General features: G+C 38.3%; 1 pseudogene; it reads right to left on the reverse strand.

Annotated features, from left to right (window-relative positions):
- Positions 1 to 1,961: 1,961 nt before the first annotated feature.
- The window catches only part of LOC102748951 (dynein light chain Tctex-type 3 pseudogene), a 35,348-nt pseudogene continuing 16,953 nt past the window's right edge, over positions 1,962 to 20,356 (reverse strand).

Below are 20,356 nucleotides of genomic sequence, written 5' to 3' on the forward strand. Positions count from 1 at the left end.
CATAGTCTTCACTTTACTCATGACCTAGCTGCACAGTGATATGGGTCCAGGAGCATGGAAAAAATACATTTTTCCAGTAAGTTCCTTCCAAAATCAGCATTAACAGGAGGAAAATCAGATTTGGGAGGAAAAAAAAAAAACAAAACACTAAGATTTGAAAAAAGAAATGGGACTACTTTCCAGACTTCTAAGAAGGAACTACCACTATGAGTTTGGAACTGACCTCACCTTTCTTTTAAGGCAAAGAGAATAGGAATGATACAGTAATTACCCTAAAATCCCTCTCCTCTAGTTAACTAAATCTACACCCATCATTGTTTGCTTGCCTTAGGATCAGAGATGTTCCTCTATACATTCTCCATGCAAGCTCATTTATGGCCAAGGCTACAACTAATCTGTATATTTTTGTCTCTCAAATAGATACTTCCAGCTAATTCTCACCACAGGCCAGCTAACCCTCATTTACTTCAAACAAAACCTAAAATTCATCAATATATTTTTGCATTCAGTGTTCCTTAAGCAAACACATTACTAACACTTTGCCAAATTCAAATATCTTTTCTGTACATGACAATAAACATTTCAAATGCTTGAATATATATATAATTTATGTTAATAGGATATGCAGATTTGGGACACAGAGAAGAACAGTGATGGCAATATTATCTTACTCTATAAATTTTTATATATTCTGATTATGCTGCTTATTTCAAAGCAGCATATGATTTTTATCAGAATTTAAATTAATCTATTTGACTTATGCTATTATTATTTTTACACGTGTTTTATCTTTTTGTATCCCTCAACTTGTCATGGTTGCTGGTTATTCTGTGGATTTGGTAAGATATTAATGCAAAAGAAATTAGAGGAAAAAAGAGTTACTAAACAATCCCAGGATTAAATATGCTTCACAGGAAATAAAATGAACAAGTGTTTCCAAAAATGAATATTCTTGAATCATAATTATTTTTCTGGAGAAGCATCAAACATAACTAAGCCTTGGCTACTGAAAATTATATGTCCCTGTCAAGGAGCAATGGAATGTTTCCTGAATGGCAGAGCCCAGTAACTGCACGAAGAGTGGCTCCTTATGCGGTTGGGAAAAATAAGCATAATGATTCAAGTGCCATCTATAGGAAATGTTAAAGTATGGTAAGAAAGCTTGCAGAGTTGATTGGTAAGTAACCTCTAGATAATAAAGCTCTTATGCAAAATATGTTAAGCCTTTAGCCCTTAATTCTGAAATGATTAAAACTTTCTCATGCAAGGCAAACTCTGGACTCAGTTTTGACCTCTCCTGCTATTATTAGTGTTGGCTTTGTCTTAGATTGTCTCCACTCTGGGTCCATCCCAGTGATTGAGTGCGGCTCAACGTCTGATGCATCAGTAGCAATCTTCTCACGCTGAGGATGTGTTCTGAGTGCGGCCGCTAACAGCTGTGATTGTTGTTTGTAATTATCTCTATTTTCCTCATAGGTGGTCTCTTGCTGCGACAGCTCCTGAGCAATCATCTGCAATGTTGACTTCTCAAAGCTGTGATACTCAGGACAAGCCTGCCTCCCACTTTATCCATTCCCATTAGGAAAAAACCCAAATGCTTAATGACTACAAATGTCAAATGTGTATTGCTTGAAGCTGCTCCCAATGCGCTATGTGAAATGGAGAATGTTGGTTATTACCTAGAAATTGAAATAAAAATCAACGTTTGAATTAAATTGAGGAAGACTGAGGCTAGGATGACAAGTTGTATCTTGACTGAAACTTCTGATAACTGAACATTGTGACTCTGTATCTAACCAAAGCCGAAAGCAGTTAATTATTCATTAGCCATGTCTACCCTCAGTGCATGGGTGGGGATTCAAATCTATTCATTTGGGTGAAGGGATTCTGAACAAATCTGATTGTCACTGAGAGTTGTTTTATTATCTGTGTAGAAAATGGCTTTTTTTTTTTTTTTAAGTTAATGGCTTTGGCCGAACATTTTTAATCTGTCACAGGACAATAGCAATGGCAAAAACACTGACAATACGGTTCATGGTTCGGTTCTCCCATCTTACGGTACAGGTTCCATCAGATGTAGTATCCCAAAAACACGAGCTGGCTGTGTGAAAGCCATAGGCACTCCTCTGGACCACTGCACAGGTCACAATATATTTATAAGCTTTTCCCAACTTAACCAAATGTGTCAAGGATTGTTCCACTATGTTTGCAGTCCATTGGTTGATGTTGTTCTGGTTATAATCTTCACCACCCAAGACCGCATCTACACACTCTAACGATACTGTGCGCTTCATCAGCATTGAAGCCAACCTCATGGCTGTGGCGGTGGTACTCAAAAAAAAAAAGAAAGAAAAAAGAAAATGGCTTTTAAAATCCATCAGTAAGTAGGTATTATATGCAGGTATAGGCCAGTTTTAAAATATTCAAGGCAGGGGCATTCAGTTAACATTTGAAATAGATTAAAGAGGAATCCGCACTCAGGAAGTACACTTAAGCATTCAAATATTTTATCCAAATCTTCACAAGAAGTTTTGTTAATCACAGAGAAATCTTAGCAGTAAATTTTCATTGCTAAAATGAATGGTTTTTGAAATACATGGTTGGCTAGAGAGTATGTGAGAATAAAGGAAGATAGCATCAAAATTCAACAAATCCAAATTGGGAATCACTTGAGATCCAAGACTCCAAGGGCCTTGGCCCACTCCATCTTGGGGACAACTCTCATTTGACCCCAGCAAGTGTTGGCTGACACTGCCATCAAAATATTCTTGCATTGGCTTCAGGTTAAATCTTTTTTTTTTTTTCAAGATTTTATTTATTTATTTGAGAGAGAGAATGAGCTAGAGAGAGAGAGCATGAGACAGGGGAGGGTCAGAGGGAGAAGCAGACTCCCTGCTGAGCAGGGAGCCCAATGCGGGACTCGATCCCGGGACTCCAGGATCATGACCTGAGCAGAAGGCAGTCGCTTAACCAACTGAGCCACCCAGGCGCCCCTATAAATACATATTTCTACTATAAAGTGAACCCTTCAAAAATAACCACAGAATGGCCCTAGTTTCTAAGTACACTTTTTTTTTTAATATTTTCTTTTTTTTTTTTTTTTGAAGATTTGATTTATTCACTTGAGACACAGAGAGAGAGAGAGCATGAGCAGGGAGGGAGGCAGAGGGAGAGGGAGAAGCAGGCTCCCTGCTGAGCCAGGAGCCTGATGTGGGGCTCGATCCCAGAACCCTGGGACCAAGACCTGAGCCGAAGGCAGGCGCTTAACGACTGAGCCACCCAGGAGCCCAGGTTAAATCTTTCATGTAAGCTACCTGTCGGAGTGGCTGAGGACAGAGGGATGAATGTTCCTGAGGAAACAAGAGCAGATTCTATGACTGTTTGTTCCAGTCCACTAATAAATGTACATTAGGCAGAAATGGGGGTTAGCTAAGACTTGCTTTCATCATAAAATATCACCTGGTAACATGAAGGCAGCCTCCTCCCATGTTTCTCTATTTATCTGATGTGACATTGTTGACCAGCCAGATTGGCTTAGATTAGTTCACAAAAGTGGTTACTCTTTTGTTTGAGACAGGTATCCCAGCTCCCTACTTTTCTTTGTTCCTTTTTTTTCCCCCCTCAAATACATTTTATGTGTAATGTTTTGTTGCAAATTATCTTCTCTTCCACCATCCTTCTTTGTACCTACTCCTTGCTACTTTTTATCCATAGCATTTAATGAGGCATTTTAGAAAAGTTTCAAATGGAATAACAAATTCTCCCACAAGTTTAAACTCACAGAACTTACAGTCATGAAACTCTGCATAAGTGTCTTGATATGCTAAAGGCATATCCCTCTTTTTTTGCAGGCTGACAAACCAGTCATCTTCTATTTGTCGGGTATCTAAGCCACTTAAGGAAGAACAAAACACAACACGAGTTCTAGAGCAAGGTTTTTCAAGACCAATTTTGAGCCACTGCCAACTCCAGAGCCCCGCTGGTCACACAAATGAAATGGCAGCCTCCCTTTAGTTTTGCTAGTAAGTCAGTAGCTTTTCTGGCCGCACAACAAAATTTCAACCATTTTACTTTATCAGTATGATGCAAGACACGAATGAATTCTGCTTTTAAATCTTCTACCTTTGCCTATGAAAGAAGACATTATTTGTTGTTGGGTAATTATCTGTGATGTTTTATTTGTGCTCAGCCTTCTCCTTGTATTTATCAAGAGTTTCTGGTCCAAGAGGTCCAGTTCAGGGAATGACAAAGGAGTTGATATCGGACTAACCCTCTTACATAAAACAATTAAAACTGTATAAATTATTTAACAACTTTTTGAAAGCAACGGAGGGGGACCAAAACCAAGCAGAAACTGAGAAAAGGAACTGCACTGAGGGTTATCGATATCTACATGGCTTTTCCTCTAAAGGAGATTCTCACCAGTACATGTCAGTCAGGTAGAACCCAAGCAGAAAGCTGCAGGCTTTTGAGAATGAGGGAACACAGGACAGCATTCAATCAAAGTTACACTATTTTGTGTAATTATTAAGAAAATTGAAGGTATTTATAAGCTTGTCATATTAATTGGAGATATTTACTATCCAGAAAGATCATTTGTTTTAATTTTGGACATGTCTTTCCTTTTGGACAATTGAAATATTTAGGAAGAATATTGAACATATAGTATTTAATCTATAAATTCAGCTAAGTATATTTGAAGGTATTAAGTTTGAAATGGTGCCAAATATTCTTCCCAAAATATTTTAAAATGATGGTTACAAGTTGCTAGACTTAAAAATTCTAATAGTGAGATTTGTAAGCCAAACATAAAAAGTCACTCTTCAAGAAGTACTAAGTCTTTGAACTTATAACTTTAATAAATGGCATTTTAATTATTGGAACCAAAAGTTAACTGCTACCTAGTGATTCCATGAAAAAAAGAAGAGGAATCCTCAAAAATACTGAAGATCTTACACAGTCAGAGATGGGAGCTTAACTACTGGGAGAAGGTGCCAAGGGAGGTTCAAAGTTCAAGCAAATGGGCATGACAGAGGATCTGAAGGAGCTGTGGAGCCAGAGGGAAGAATGCAGGAAGACACCAAATATAGCAAAAACAGGAAGGCTCTTGATGACCACCGAGTCACCCTTTGTTTTACTCAGGAAATGTGTGTGTGTATTAGATATAGATACTTAAAAAAAAAAAAAAAAAAAAAAAACTGGGCAGTAACCAGCTCTTTCTTCCTTTTTATGAAGCCAGAACATGTGGAATACTGCAATCACCCAGCTGTAGGGGAACATTTAAGGCCACAAGGAAAACCCACACCAGGGTAAATTAATGAATCCTACAGATCCATCATTATTTATTCTTAGAAATCAACTATTTCTGTTCTCCAGCAGAATGTTAACCAGAGTTTGGACAATAAAATGTACGGCAAAGTGATAATGCGAGTTATACCTTCAGGGAGATCTATGCAAGCTATTAGATTGTATTTTCCTTAAAATACCAAGACTCCCAGAGCCAATGCAACAGACACTTGTAACACCATCTTATCTCTGGTGAGCACAACAGCTACTTTTCTTTTACCATGTGATTTCTGACTTCACGTTTTATCGTTAATGCTCCCACACATAGGAATATACACAAGAACCCTATCACAATTACATACTTGTTTTAAAACCCACCTGGGGTTATTCTGGGAAGAGTAAGATTTCTTTGTAAAATCAAATACTGCAACAGAGTCCTGCCTTAAACTATTTCCATCTCAATTTTGAAATATATTTCTTCACATTAACATTTTTTTTCCTCCAAGGTATATTAGACTTTTCTCACTAAGTATGCAGAAACTCAATGAAAACAGATTTTGATCCACTTTCTTGGATTTACTCACACCTGTATGCTGGACATCCAAAAACATTGTTGTTAAAGTAATTATGTTTGTGCATATTCTCCTGCATGTGTCATCAAGTAAGCAGAACTTATGGGCTAGAGAGTCATTCAGGCCCATCATTATTAGTAGTAATAAAAAACCTAATGATATTAACCAGTGGTTCTCAGACATTCTGCTTCCCGGCACTCCAGGGTTATGTGACACATCTCTATCGGTAGCAGGGGCTCACTACGGCTGCACTAAGTGTAGGGGTAAAGAGGGATGAAATCTTAAAAAAGCCTAGACGAATTTTTAATATTACCCTTCACCCCCATTCCTCCAGGAATAACTTGTACAAAGGGTAGCCTCATGGTTAAAAAAAAAAAAAAAAGCTTCATGCGTTTAGGAAGATAAAACTTTAAACAAGCACAAAATGACCCTATTTCACAAACAAATCGCTCTTCTAGCACAATGAGTAAGAGCTTGGACTCTTGAGTCAGAATGATGGGTTCAAAGATGCTACCACTTACTTGGTCTGTGGCATTGAACAAATTCCTAAAACCCTTGCGCCTCGTTTCCTCATTTTGTAACACAGGATAAACAATAATGTGAGTACCAGCTTAATAGCCCTGTGAGAATTAAATGGGTTGATACTAGCAGAGAAACTGAGACTGTGCCTGACCAAAAAAGATGAAGAAGCAACAAGAGCAGAATTCAGTAAGTGTAAACGGTTACTGTTTTGATAGTGATTAAAAAAATATTTGGCCTGTTTTAAATTATTTTATGTGCTTAAAAGTACTAAAATGCCTCATTTTATAAAATACATATATTAATCTGCTCAGGCTGTCCTAACAAAATGTTTCAAATTGAGTGGCTTAAACAACAGAAATTTATTTTCTCACAGTTCTGGCATCACGAAGATCAAAGCATCACAAGTTGGGTTCTGGTGAGGACCCTCTTCTTGGGTTTTCTGTGCACGCACATGGGGATGGTTTGGGGGGGGGAGCGGGAGGACAGCAAGTGGGATAGTGAAGCTATCCTTCTCTTATTAGGAGATCAGTCCTATCCAATTAGGGCCCCTCCTTATGACCTCATTTAACCTTAATTACCACCTTAAAGGCCCTATTCTCAAATACAGTCACACATAGTGTTAAGGCTTCAAATTGTGAAGGGGGGACCCCATTCAGGCCTTAACAACATATAATCCAGATATTTCACATTTTTAACCAGTCTCACCACAATATTCCTCCCTACTAATTAGCCCACATTACTTTAGCTGAATTACTCAGTAGAAGAAAAATTTAATGATGCTTTGTAAAATTCCTAGTTCCTAACTTCCTCTAAAAATAACAATTTTCAGTGGAACTGAATTAATCAGGACTCTAGTCCAGTATTTGCCTATGTCCTACCTACATACTTCATAAGGGAGAGTGGATTGGGCAGAGAAATGGGGAATAGCCCATAGATCGTATCATAATAAGTCAGAATTATCTTGAGGAACTTCCTCACTAACCTCTCCAACTCTAAAAAATTTTATGTGGATATCTTTAGATACTGTTCTAAGAACTCCCCAGATTTCTCCCATGCCTTTCCTCTCTTCAGAAAATTATACAACAAATATTTCCCTGCCAGACCCATTGGCTGCCAGAGCACATCAGCCCCCACTTCTCAGTGAATATCAAGCACAGTTATTTAGAGTTTTCTAGCAATTGAGCCAGATACCTCCTTATCCTCCAAGTCGATGAACCAAATTATTTTTCAAAAGAGAAATTAAAAAAAAAAAAGAATCAGATGGTATCTGATATATTGGTGCCACTTATTTTTTTTTTTAAAGATTTTATTTATTTGAGAGAGAGAGACAGCGAGAGCAGGAACACAAGCAGGGGGAGTGGGAGAGGGAGAAGCAGGCTCCCTGCCGAGCAGGGAGCCCGATGCGGGACTCGATCCCGGGATTCCGGGATCATGACCTGAGCCGAAGGCAGACGCCTAACGACTGAGCCACCCAGGCGCCCGGTGCCACTTAGTTTTATAAATACTTTTTAAAAATACCTTTAACGGGACACCTGGGTGGCTCAGTTGTTAAGCATCTGCCTTCGGCTCAGGTCATGATCCCAGGGTCCCGGGATTGAGCCCCGCATCGGGCTCTCTGCTCAGTGGAAAGCCTGCTTCTCCCTCTCCCACTCCCCCTGCTTGTGTTCCCTCTCTCGCTATATCTCGCTGTCAAATAAATAAAATTTAAAAAAAAAATACCTTTAACTTCCTCTAGTAGTCATTGTTTTTTGTCACTAATATAAGGCCTCTTTGTTCCTTTTCAAAAGCACATTAAAGATGTATAATTCTAGAGAAGCAATTTAAATGAAAAGTGTACTGGCCATGTTAGCTTATCAAAATCATAATGATGGGGGTATAGCTCAGTGGTAGAGCATCTGACTGCAAAATCATAATGATGTGCAAAGAACAGCAAACGGGGAAAAAAATTCATGGGCATATGAATGTTGGCAGGGACATGGAAAAGAAACTATGTACTCTCCAATGTAATAAATAAGTTACAAAGTTAACTTTGAAATTATAGATATAAATAGTAATTTACATATAAAATCAGTGGAGCTGGCTGATACTGGTTCATAAGAACTGACTTACTAAAATCTTAAGAACTTTGCTAGCGGTTGCTAACTCATTGGTAGGTTGAAATTGATGAACGTGTAAGTATGTATACCCCAAAAGTCAGCAAATGCTACAAATCAGGACTTTTTTCCCCAAAAAAGCTAGTGGTTCCACACTTACCAGCATACCACCCTAATATTCGGTGCAATTTATTTATGCACATTTATCACCTTAAATATAGGCAGGCTACTATGTAAATACCAGATTTTTTTCCCCTTCTTTCTCCTCTATCCACTCTTATTTTGAAATAGCAGTGCAGCTCTGTAGGCTCTCACGAAGAGATATCTGCTTACCATGGAATATCTGCATCTTAAAGTCTACATTTGCGGCTTCTTTGTGAAAACAGATCCTAAATGTTCTCGTCTCGGTACTGTCTGGAGTATACTATATTCTTTAAGCCAATGACTCTCGAGTGCTAATGGACCTGAGGATTACTCGGGGTCATTACAAGAACAGTCAGATTCTCCAGTTTCATCTCAGAGATACCAGTGCTGTAAATGCAGGGTAGGATCTAGTAAGCAGACGCTTTCCAGTACCCCAGGCGTGCAGACCGCTGTGCTACAAGAGGTCTTCAGCCTGCACCTATGAAGCACTATCATAACGTGGTGGAGAGGGTGGTGGGAGAGTGTCTGCAGGATTTTGGTCACCGTGCCAAAAATTACTTTGAACCGGCCTACTCTAAGGAGCAGTAGTTGTTCAGTCGCTCTAGATCATGTTTCCATGTCAATAACTACCTCTTCCAGGAGACCTGATCAAATGATCTCATCCTCCAATTTGTTCGGATACTTCTATCCCAGCACATATCTTCTCTGAAATGTGTATTTTACTTGCCAATTGATTGCTGCTGAACAGCAACTGCTGGGTTTCTTGGCTAAGGATCAGACTTTTGTGTCCAACTTTTAAGTAAAAAAAGACTTTGCTGGGTTGGGACTTCCCAAAGATCACACCACTTCTGTTCAAAGTCATGCTTCCCAGTTTGCAACCCTTTCCTTGGAGCTCCCTAGAGATACCTAGTAAGAAATTTAAAGGCTCAAACTTAGGACCCCGAGATCAAAATTCACATGCTCTGCTGACTGAGCCAGCCAGGTGCCCCAAAGGCTTTTGAATACTCTTAAGGCTCCTCTTGTCTGTCTCCCTCAAGGATTAGAAGAGCAATTTAAACTACTATCAATTCTTTATTATCTATGGGGTTAATATTTGCCTAACAACTTCAAAGATAGTGACTGACCAAGCTTATCTCTTTACTGGAGTTCTGATATTCTATTGTACACTGTTCATTCCAGTACTGTAGACCTATTTCTTAGAGACTTAGTTTTACTGAATGAAGGTTTCAGATAAAACAAGTGACTGTATACACTGGCTACCATCCTAAGTATTTCCAAAAACATTCTTTTTTAGTGATTTCTAGCATATACACACATGGCAATATAGTAATTCCAAATTTTAATCTGTTTTTGCCTATATACACACCTCTGAACTTAGTTCTCTGAACTTTTCCAGTTGTTCTTCCCCCCTCCCACCCCACCGCCCCTGCCCCTGCCCCGGGGAGCTTTTCCCTCTCCCAAGGCTGCAGAGGGTCAGGTGGATGAGAATCAGCCACTGCAGAAACATAAACAAAGCCTGAGAACAATGGAAGACAGAAAGATTTGGAGCTATGGCACAGGAAGTTTTCCCCTGGCAGAGTCTCTAGAAGCAACCCATTGGGAGGAAGGCATACACCATGTACAAAGGAGAAGAAAGTGGGGAGACCACGAGTCCCTGGAAGCTGACTTTTCTGGAAACTAATTGTTCAGCTCTTGCCTTTTGAGAATCACTCCCTTGAGTGGTCAGCCAGCTGCCCAAGTTTCCTTCAGTTTGTACGGACTTCGATCTAGACCACAGATAGCCCAGAGTGCAGACCTACCCTCTCCATCTACTTCTCAATCTGCTAGCTCTTGGCTACCTACAGGAAGGAAGCTCAGGATACTTGGAGGCTTCCAGAAGAGAAAGTAAGGGGTATTAGATGCCTAGAGAATGTGTGAGTTAGAGATGATATGAAGAGAAGGTCTCACCCTCTGATCAACAGTGCAAAGCCAGAAGTACAGTAGCATTGTCTAAATGGCTTAATTTCTATAAACAATCTGTACAAATGTGTAAGTGCCCCTTCCAAGTGAACAAATACAAAAAGGAACCATTCTCAACAGAGAGATTACAGAAAGGTGCCTCCTCTAAGCAGATGAATTACAGAAGAGCCTAAGAAAGCAAGTCAGAACATCACGGGCTGGACTTCAGCACACAGCCTGCACACTTGCACTCAATATATTGGCCACAGTGGGACTTGAAAAAACCAGGTTGAAATTGCTCCTTCGTTCCAGCTGCATGGACCACCCTCTATGACTCGCTTTTATCTTGAAAAATTGAGTTCAAGCATTACCATACCTTACCAGACAGGGTCAAGATTCTGTTCCCCAAGATATTTGTAATGCTTCTGCCTAAATACTAATTTAAAAATTGTATTAAGATGACCTGTCTGTGGGTCCGTTTCTCTCTCTACACTATAAACTCATCAGAGACAGAAACCACAAAACATCGATCTTAGGCCCTCCAGCACCTACTCTAGGGCTCGCTACAGAGTAGGATCTTAATACATGTTTGTTTAACCATCTATCCCTTGCAAAGTCCTGGCATATTTACAATAGTATCTGCTTCTCTGTTAACACTTCTAAACAGAAGAGGAAAGCTAATGATGCAGAGACTTTAGTAACATACAGACACTCCACTCCACCCAACGGATTCAGTGAAGAGCTTTTTCTAATTAGGCAAGTACAAACGTTGCATTTTGAATTATTAATGCACATTGTCTCTCCTTTAACCTAAGCACATATTCAGGTAGATTCTTAAAAATAAACTCCTCTAACCTTAACCCATTCTGTGAAGTCCTGTGTTTCAGTACAATTTTTGGAAATAGTATGAAAGGTACTAACTAGCTAAAAGTTATTTTAATGTTTATATTTACACTGTACATGCAGAGCCTCTGATGAGGCACAAAATGCCATCAAGACAATGGGTGGCAATGTACTACAATTACAGGAACAATAATATGCATATGAAATTCGTAGGTTTATAATTTATAATATGATAGTCAGGAAATGAAATATTTGAAAAAGTCAGTATCATGTACTGTTCCAAAAAGGTAGGAGTTAGGAATTCCTAATAATAGCCTGCTTTGAAACCTCACAATCTGCTAGAGTCTATAAAGCCGGGGATGTATAGAACCCAGGACTGTCCTCACATTTTCATCGTGTTTTCAGTTTTTGTAAGTAGTCACTTACGTCAAAAAGCCACAAAGCATCAAAGCGGAGCCTTGGTGAAAGTGATTTCACAAACCTGCCTCAACAATGAAATTAGTCAGATACTGCACCATTTGATAGCATATCTTTTTTCAGATGTTATCTAACTGCAACGTTCAAAACCCCGGGGAAAAAAAAGCATTTACGTTTTAATTTTCTGGGTGAACTATGGTAGGTTTAGTATCCATTAATTGAAATTCCTGTATGCTTGGTCAACCTGATAGCCAATGATTACCCAGACTTAAATTTTTTAACTTTTCTTCATTTTTCCTTCTTCAGGTTAAGGAAAAAAATTTATGTGAGAAAAATTCTATAAGAGTAATCATCAAACTATTGCTCGTATGAGAAAAATGGAAGATATCCTACATGTCCCAGAATAGGACATAGGTTACATAAATTATGGTACAGCCTTGCAATGGAAAATATTATGCATCCCAAGAACAAAGACTGCAAAATACATTTATTATCTTAAAAGGATGTAGATATTTTGTTGCCCAGTTTAAAAGGCCAGTTTAAGAATGTGTATACTATAAACCTTGAAAATGTAAAAAGAAGTAATATGCCTGACAAAAGTAGTACGAAGTTGTTTGGTAAGAAGTGGCAAAATGTGTGTGCAATTGATTTCCTAATTGTTTACAGCAGGTTTTTAATTGATACTGTCTAAAGTTACCATTTTCTGAATGGCGTTCTTTAAAAGATAACTCACTTTTATTTTGGGAGCCATGGGCAAAATTATGCAGGGACAAACTGCACAAAAACTCCTTTTATAAATACCTCTCTGAAATATTGCCTATTTTTATACTCAAACCTTTTAAAATTGTGTTTTCTTCTGATGCTTTTAACATTGGACTGATATGCTAATACACAGGCCTTGCCAAAGCTTTGGCCATAATGCAATCAAACAGACCAAAAGATAAAGTAGTTAAATAAATTGATTGCAATCATGTGCAAAAACAGACTGAGCTTCAAATTGGGCATGAAGGAGATTTAAAGGAAATGGTGGAATTTGAGGTTCTGAAAAAATGTATAGGATAGGGAGAGAGATTTATTTGAAGGCTGTTTAAATAAGGGGTTGGGCACCCAGGAACAGCTCTGCTAGCAGAGACTGAATGCTTTTTTTACCTTTTACTCAAGTAAGTAATGTCTTGATTCATTGATTCTGCTCTGGTTTGGGAAGGAGCGGGGCGGGGGGGGGGGGGCTGTAGTCAGCAGGGTACCAGTGAGAGAGCAGAGATAAAGGAGAAGCAAATCCAGAAAATAAACATAAATAGTTGAAAAAATCTCCACATCATATGCAATCCAAGGACAACTGAATGAAACAGGTTGCTGGAGCCAAACATTAATGCCAGAATACAGAGAGGACTATAAAAGAAAAGGTGAGTTGGAATACAAACATCAAAGGCAATGAGAGATAACAAGTATGAATAATTTTAACAAGTATGAATAATAACTTCTGGTTTTTAAGCTAGACCTTGGAAAGATTTTAGTGGTGCAAAATGACCTAGAAGTATGAAAGAGGGAGGGGAGAAACAACCTCTCTAAACAGCCTACTCCAGTCTAGGCACAATGGTCAATAGCTTCTCTCTTAGTACCTACAACAACCTGATGAGGCTAATGTTACAGTTTTCACATTACAGATGAGGAATTAGGGCTCACTGATGTTAAGTAACATGCTTGTTCAAGGTTGGGAAGAAAGGAGGCTATTAGGATTTCTGGAATGGTGGGATAAAGATCTCCATAGAAGTAATGGAAACACTGACAAAACTGACTTAATCAGAGCTCTAAAAATTAACAAATGCTTGCCAGAATCCAAGTGTGTTTATTCAAGAAAAATAGCTAAATTTTGGTAAGGACAGTGAGCCCTGTGGCTAATTATACCAAACATTTAAAGAAGAGTCAATACCTATTCTTCTCAAACTATTCCAAAAAATAGAAAAGGAAAACTTCCAAATTCATTTTATGAGGCCAGAATTACCCTGATACCAAAACCAGATAAAGACACCACTACAAAAGAGGATAGGCCAATATCCCTGGTGAACATGGATGCAAAAATCATCAATAAAATAGTAGCAAACCGAATCTAACAGTACATTAAAAAATCATTCACCACGATCAAGTGGAATTTATTCCTGGTTTTCAAGGGTGGTTCAATATTTGCAAATCAATCAGCGTGGTACACCACATTAATAAAAGAAAGGCTAAGAACCATATGATTCTCTCAATGCAGAAAGAGCACTGGACAAAGTCCAACATTCATTCATGATAAAAGCCCTCAACAAAGTAGGTTTAGTTTACCTTTTCTATTTTCTGCTTTCTCTTCGTTAAAGGTGATAATGTCTTCTCCGGTGGCTATTAGGCAAAAATCAGGAAAAAAGGAAAGTAATAGATCAATTATTCCCATAATAAATATTCAGACTCCTAAATCATTACAAATTTGAGTCAATTTTCACTTGTTTTCTTAACCCAACTTTTTCTCCACTGAATAAATGAATGATGTACCTGTAGAGGAGAAGCCGAAGAATGAACCAGCCTTAGTGTATAGATTCTGACTATTTACATTCGAATCTGAGCATGCCCTCCCCTAGCAGTCCCCAAACAGGTTAACCTTTGTAAATAGATGATGGGGATTAAGGGATGCATGTGTTGTGATGAGCACCAGCTGTTGTATTTAAGTGTTGAATCACTATATTATACACCTGAAACTAATATTACACTGTGTGTTAACGCAATTTAAATAAAAACTATACACCAATAATGTAACAGCAGAAAGAGAAATCAAGGAATCAATCCCATTTACAGTTGTGCCCCAAACAGTAAGATACCTAGGAATAAACCTAACCGAAAGGGTGAAAAACATGTATTCTGAAAACTATGAAAGAGTGTTAAAAAACACTGAAGGCGACACAAAGAAATGGAAAAACATTCCATGCTCATGGATTGGAAGAACAAATATTGTTACTAACAATGTCAATACTAGCCAAAGCAATCTACATATTTAATGCAATCCCTATCAAGATACCAACAACATTTTTCACAGAGCTAGAACAAACAATCCTAATATTTGTATAGAACCACAGAAGACCGAGAATAGCCAAAGCAATCATGAAAAAGAAAAGCAAGGTTGGGGATATCACAATTCCGGATTTCAAGTTATAGGACAGAGCTATAGAATCAAGACAGTATGGTACGGGCACAAAAATAGACACGTAGGTCAATGTGGATAGAAATGCAACAGATTTCCAGACGTTGATTTTATATCCTGCAACTTTACTGAATTCATGTATCAGCTCTATCAATTTTTTGGTGGAGTCTTTTGGGTTTTCTATATAGAGTATCAAGTATCAGGTCATCTGCAAATAGTAAACTCAAAACAAGGAAGTCAGTAAATAGGAAAAACTCAGTTCAGTCTACTGGTGCAAGGAAAAACCCAGTCCTTCCTGTTTCTTTTTTCTCTCACACTACTACCAGACTCACAGAGAGCACTTCACTTCTAGTAACCCAATGTGTGAAGGTTTTTCCCATGCCACCGAATAGCGCTCAATTCCAAAATGTATGGGGGGTGAGAGGTTCCCCTCACCAAGCAATGCTCAGGAGACCAACTGACTGTCCTACAATTCAACTCAATTCTGACATTTTCTACCTGGAGAGAGCATTAGATCCCACAAGTTTAAGAATTCAACAATGGCCCCCCTTAACCCCCAACTTCAGATAACAGTCACGAGGGCAGGTTGCTACCTGTGCTCTGACCAACTGTCTATAAATCTCCCATCTCCCTCGAGTTTGATTAATTTGCTAGAGTAGCTCACAGAACTCGAAAACATTTTAGTTACCCAATCACCTGCTTATTTTAAAATTTTTTAAGGTTTTATTTAAATTCCAACATACAGTGCAATATTAGTTTCCAGTGTGCAATATAGTGACTCAACACTTCTTTGCAACACCTGGTTCACATCACAGCAAGTGCCCTCCTTAATCCCCATCACCTGTTTCACCCATCCTCCCACCACCTCCCCTCTGGTAATCAGCAGTTTGTTCTCTATAGTTAGCAGTCTGTTTCTTGGTTTGCCTCCCTCTCTCTTTTTTCCCCTTTGATTACCTGTTTATTATAAAATTCAGAGACAGATGACAGAGATGTATAGAGCAAGGTATGCAGGAAGGGTATGGCGTTTCTGTGCCCTCTCAAGAGTGCACCACTCTCCTCAAACCTCCAGCTGTTCACCAACCTGAAACCTCCCCAAACCCTCACCTTTTGGATTTTTATAACAGCTTCATTACATAGGCATGATTGACTGAACCTTTGGCCATTGGAGATTGACTCAGCTTCCAGCCCCTCTTCTTTCCCAGGAGGTCTAGGGTGGGACTGAAAGTTCTAACCCTCCAATCACGACTGGTTCTGGCAACTAGCCCCACCCTTCTTGGGATGGGGGGAGAATACAAAAGTCACCTCATTAACATAAAAAAGACATTTTTGTTGCTCTCATCACTCAGGAAATTCCAAGGGTTTTAGGAGCTCTCTGCAAGCAACAGGGATGAAGATCAAATCTATATTTCTTATCATAAATCACAGTATCATAGTTAGCTTTATGTAAAACAAGTGAAATCTGTTCCACCCCCAGCCCCAACTCTCCTTTGCTTCCTGGCTTAGGTGAATGGGCAGATGGTGATTGCCTAAGCCAGGGCATCTCTTCTCACAAGGTCTCATTGCTTTGATGGCCTTGTGTTGCTAAGCAATTTATCTTTCTCACCCCCATGTCTGTCTCACCCACCACTGCTCATCTAACTCTAGCCCTGTCATCCTACTCATTCCATAAGCCAAATACATAAAGAATACATTGAATTTCCACATCCCAAGGTTCTTCCATACTTCAGGAATATTCTGGGTTTTTTTCTCAAGTTTCACACAAATAATCTTGTACCCAATATTGTTTAATCCCATCCATTTACCCTTCATGGAGGAATGCCTTCTAAGCCTTCCCTGAAACTTAACAGGTAGTTTTACAGTTTGTTTTTTTTTTCTCTTTCTCAAATTTTCAGGTGAAAAATTTCTGGGTAGTCAACAAAATGATAGCACAATATGATGTCATTTTACTGATCAAAAGGCTACCTTTCCTAATTACAAGTCCTGCCCCATAAAGAAGGTAAGTTTGTCCTGTTTTTACAAAAAGCAGAATAAGTAAGCTTAAAATGGGCCTCCTGGAGACACTTTAACAACAACACACTACTCCAATGATGGGGATTCCAAATACTGTGGTAACCAGGTGGGGGCTATTTTTGAACAGACAGGCCTCTCGCTGTCCCTCAAATTGTACCACTGACATTGCCTCCCTCTCTGTTTATAAGTGGAATCACCCCAGTTCAAATGAATTCAATACCATTTCTTTTTTTATTGTTATGTTAATCACCATATATTACATCATTACTTTTTGATGAGTATACTGTTCCATGATTCATTGTTTGCGTATAACACCCAGTGCTCCAGTCAATACGTGCCCTCTTTAATACCCATCACCAGGCCAACCCATCGCCCCACCCCCTCCCCTCTAGAACCCTCAGTTTGTTTCTCAGAGTCCATAGTCTCTAATGGTTCATTTCCCCCTCCGATTTCCCCCCCTTCATTTTTCCCTTCCTACTATCTTCTTTTTTTTTTTTAACATATAATGTATTATTTGTTTCAGAGGTACAGGTCTGTGATTCATCAGTACCATTTCTTATTAATAGATCTGGAAAAAGATTTGTAATGAGGAACAAGTAAATTAGAGTAGGAAAACATTTTTTCCCTCAACTGTCAACGTTATTCAAAGATTCCATTAAGGACACTGTGGACATGAAATCTTAGTTATGGGGTTTTTGCTCTTTTTTATTTTTTACTTTTAAAGTAAACTTAATTTTTAAAATATTTGTCAAATATTTGTCAATAACGTGCCACACGCTAGTCACTGAAGATAAAGTGGTGATCAAAATGGACTTAGGTGCTGCCCTAGGGTAGCTTAAACCAAGGAAGACAAATCTCCAACAAGCCATAAAACTATGATGTAAAGGGGGTCAGGAAGCTAAGGAAGTATATGACAGGGAAACTGAAACTATCATTCTGTGTGTGTGTGTGTGTGTGTGTGTGTGTGTGTGTGTGTTGGTTCCAAAATTTATTGGTATCCACTGCATCACAGTGTGTCCTATTCAACTGAAAATTTTCTAAGCCACTACCCCTACAGAAATATTAATAAGCATAATAATTCTAGATAATGAAACTGTAATTCTTTTTTTAAAGATTTTATTTATTTGAGAGCGAGAGAGCACAAGCAGGGGGAGCTGCAGGCAGAGAGAGAGGGAGAAGCAGGCTCCCCGTTGAGCAGAGAGCCCAATGTAGGGCTTGATCCCAGGACCCTGGGATCCGGACTTGAGCCAAAGACAGATGCTTAACCACCTGAGCCACCCAGGCGCCCCAGTGAAGCTATAATTCTTAAGAGGAAAAATATAGATATCAGTTACTTCCAAATATATTACAGTGTCCATAGTTTATCATTCCTCGTGTGAAAAATACCATAAGAAAATAAATAGAAGCAAAAGAGAGTTTCATTGAGGTCCTTTTTGGATTCCTGTTCTCCTAATTTCTAAATACGGTTAGAACATGGTAGGTAGTAATCTAATATATTCTAACCGTGACAATTTTATAGAGATTGAAATTCAAAGACAGCATAAGCAGAAGTTTTCCAGTATTTTGACACATCAGGTGGGTGGTTTTCCCCAAAAACTATTCCTCAAGTACAAATAATAGAAGTGATTACAGTCCCTTTTAGCAATGTGCCTGTAAACACTTAGAAAAATCATACACTGTCTCTGAGAAAAACTAACAGAAATTTATCTGGCAAGGCAATTGGGGTTCTAAAATTACTGCCCCCTACAACTCTTCCAAGCACCAAATATTCACAGGTATAAACTTTTCCTTGAAAGAACACATGTTCTGTTGAATAGGAGAACACAAAGTCTTCTCTAGAGAATGATTTTACCAATAAATAAAGTAGAAGTCCCTCTAAGCATGTGGCCTCAAAACTATACAGAACAACTGTAATGCTCACTTGTCTAACATATGTATATATTTATATGGCTTTTATTCTATGAATTGTTAATATTTTCATTGCATGAATAATCCAAACAGCCTGAACAATTGCTGATGAATATTTTGACACAAGAACACAAGCTGAATGACTCAAAGCATAAAGAACAGATTATTGTTATTTTATTTTATTGATCAGTCAATTAATGTCATTGCCCAGTCCATGGTTTGAGGTAAAATCTGCTTCCATTTCGGAATGAAAACAACAAAAATCTTAACCAACATAGTCATTGATTCAAAACAACAAAGATGAATTATAACAAATTACCCCCTTCCTAGAGGTCAAGTAAAGAATTGAAATAATAGGGGCACCTGGGTGGCTCAGTCGGTAAGCGACTGCCTTCGGCTCAGGTCATGATCTCAGGTCCTGGGATCGAGCCCCGCATCGGGCTCCCTGCTCTGCGGGAAGTCTGCTTCTCCCTCTCCCACTCCCCCTGCTTGTGTTCCCTCTCTTGCTGTCTCTCTCTCTGTCAAATAAATAAAATCTTTAGGAAAAAAAAAAAAGAATTGAAATAATAGCCATTGTCTATTATTTTTCTTATTATTTGGTAATACTAGCATACATAATATCAGAAAGATTCCAGGCATTAAACTTAAGCGTTTTATTATTTAAGAGTCATCTTTTTTCTCTAAACCCCAAGGAAAAAAAGGTATCTTTTGACAACCAGAACTTTGAAGAATCAGTGAGACAAAATACGCTTCAAATTCAATTATTTTTAAAAATGGTAAAAAGAAGTCATTTTCACAGTTAACTTTTAAAAAGAGTAGTCACAAAATGACATACATATTTTATATTGAAACGAAAATAAGGCTATGAACCTTAATTTTACCTTCAATTATGTAGTTCATAAAAAATAATTCATGATTTCTAATAGCAAAATTATAAAACAAAATAATACCACCATGAATAAAGAGTCAAAGGTTAATTATTGAATTAATTATCAGGAGTAGTGAAGGAGGCTTCGTGACAGCCCACTAGGTAGAAAGAAACTTTACTCTTATTAAAGGGCCAGGAATATACTCGTACTGCACTGATTTTACCTAAAAAACTTTTATTTATCCTCTCCTATACAGAAGCTAGATAATAGTAGGAAATATTTTGAAATAGGTAACATGTTTTTTAAGCTCCCAAATTTGTGCTTTATTGTATTTTCTAAGTGGTTGCTAGGACTATACATTCTCATTCAGGATGGGATCTCATAGAAGCTCAGTGCAGTTTCTTCAATTATCTAGAAGCATAAAAAATGGAAACTCCATTAGTGACTGCCAGGGGTTAGGTGGAAGGAGGGATGAATAAGTTGACCACAGAGGATTTTTAGGGAAATGAAAATATTTTGAGTGATACTATACTAGAGACTCAAGAAGGCAATGTACAGCTTTTTGTTTTTATTTCTTACAGATAT

Source organism: Leptonychotes weddellii, chromosome 7, assembly GCF_054177405.1.
Source record: "Leptonychotes weddellii isolate Sample4059 chromosome 7, ASM5417740v2, whole genome shotgun sequence".
Classification (NCBI taxonomy): Eukaryota; Metazoa; Chordata; class Mammalia; order Carnivora; family Phocidae; genus Leptonychotes; species Leptonychotes weddellii.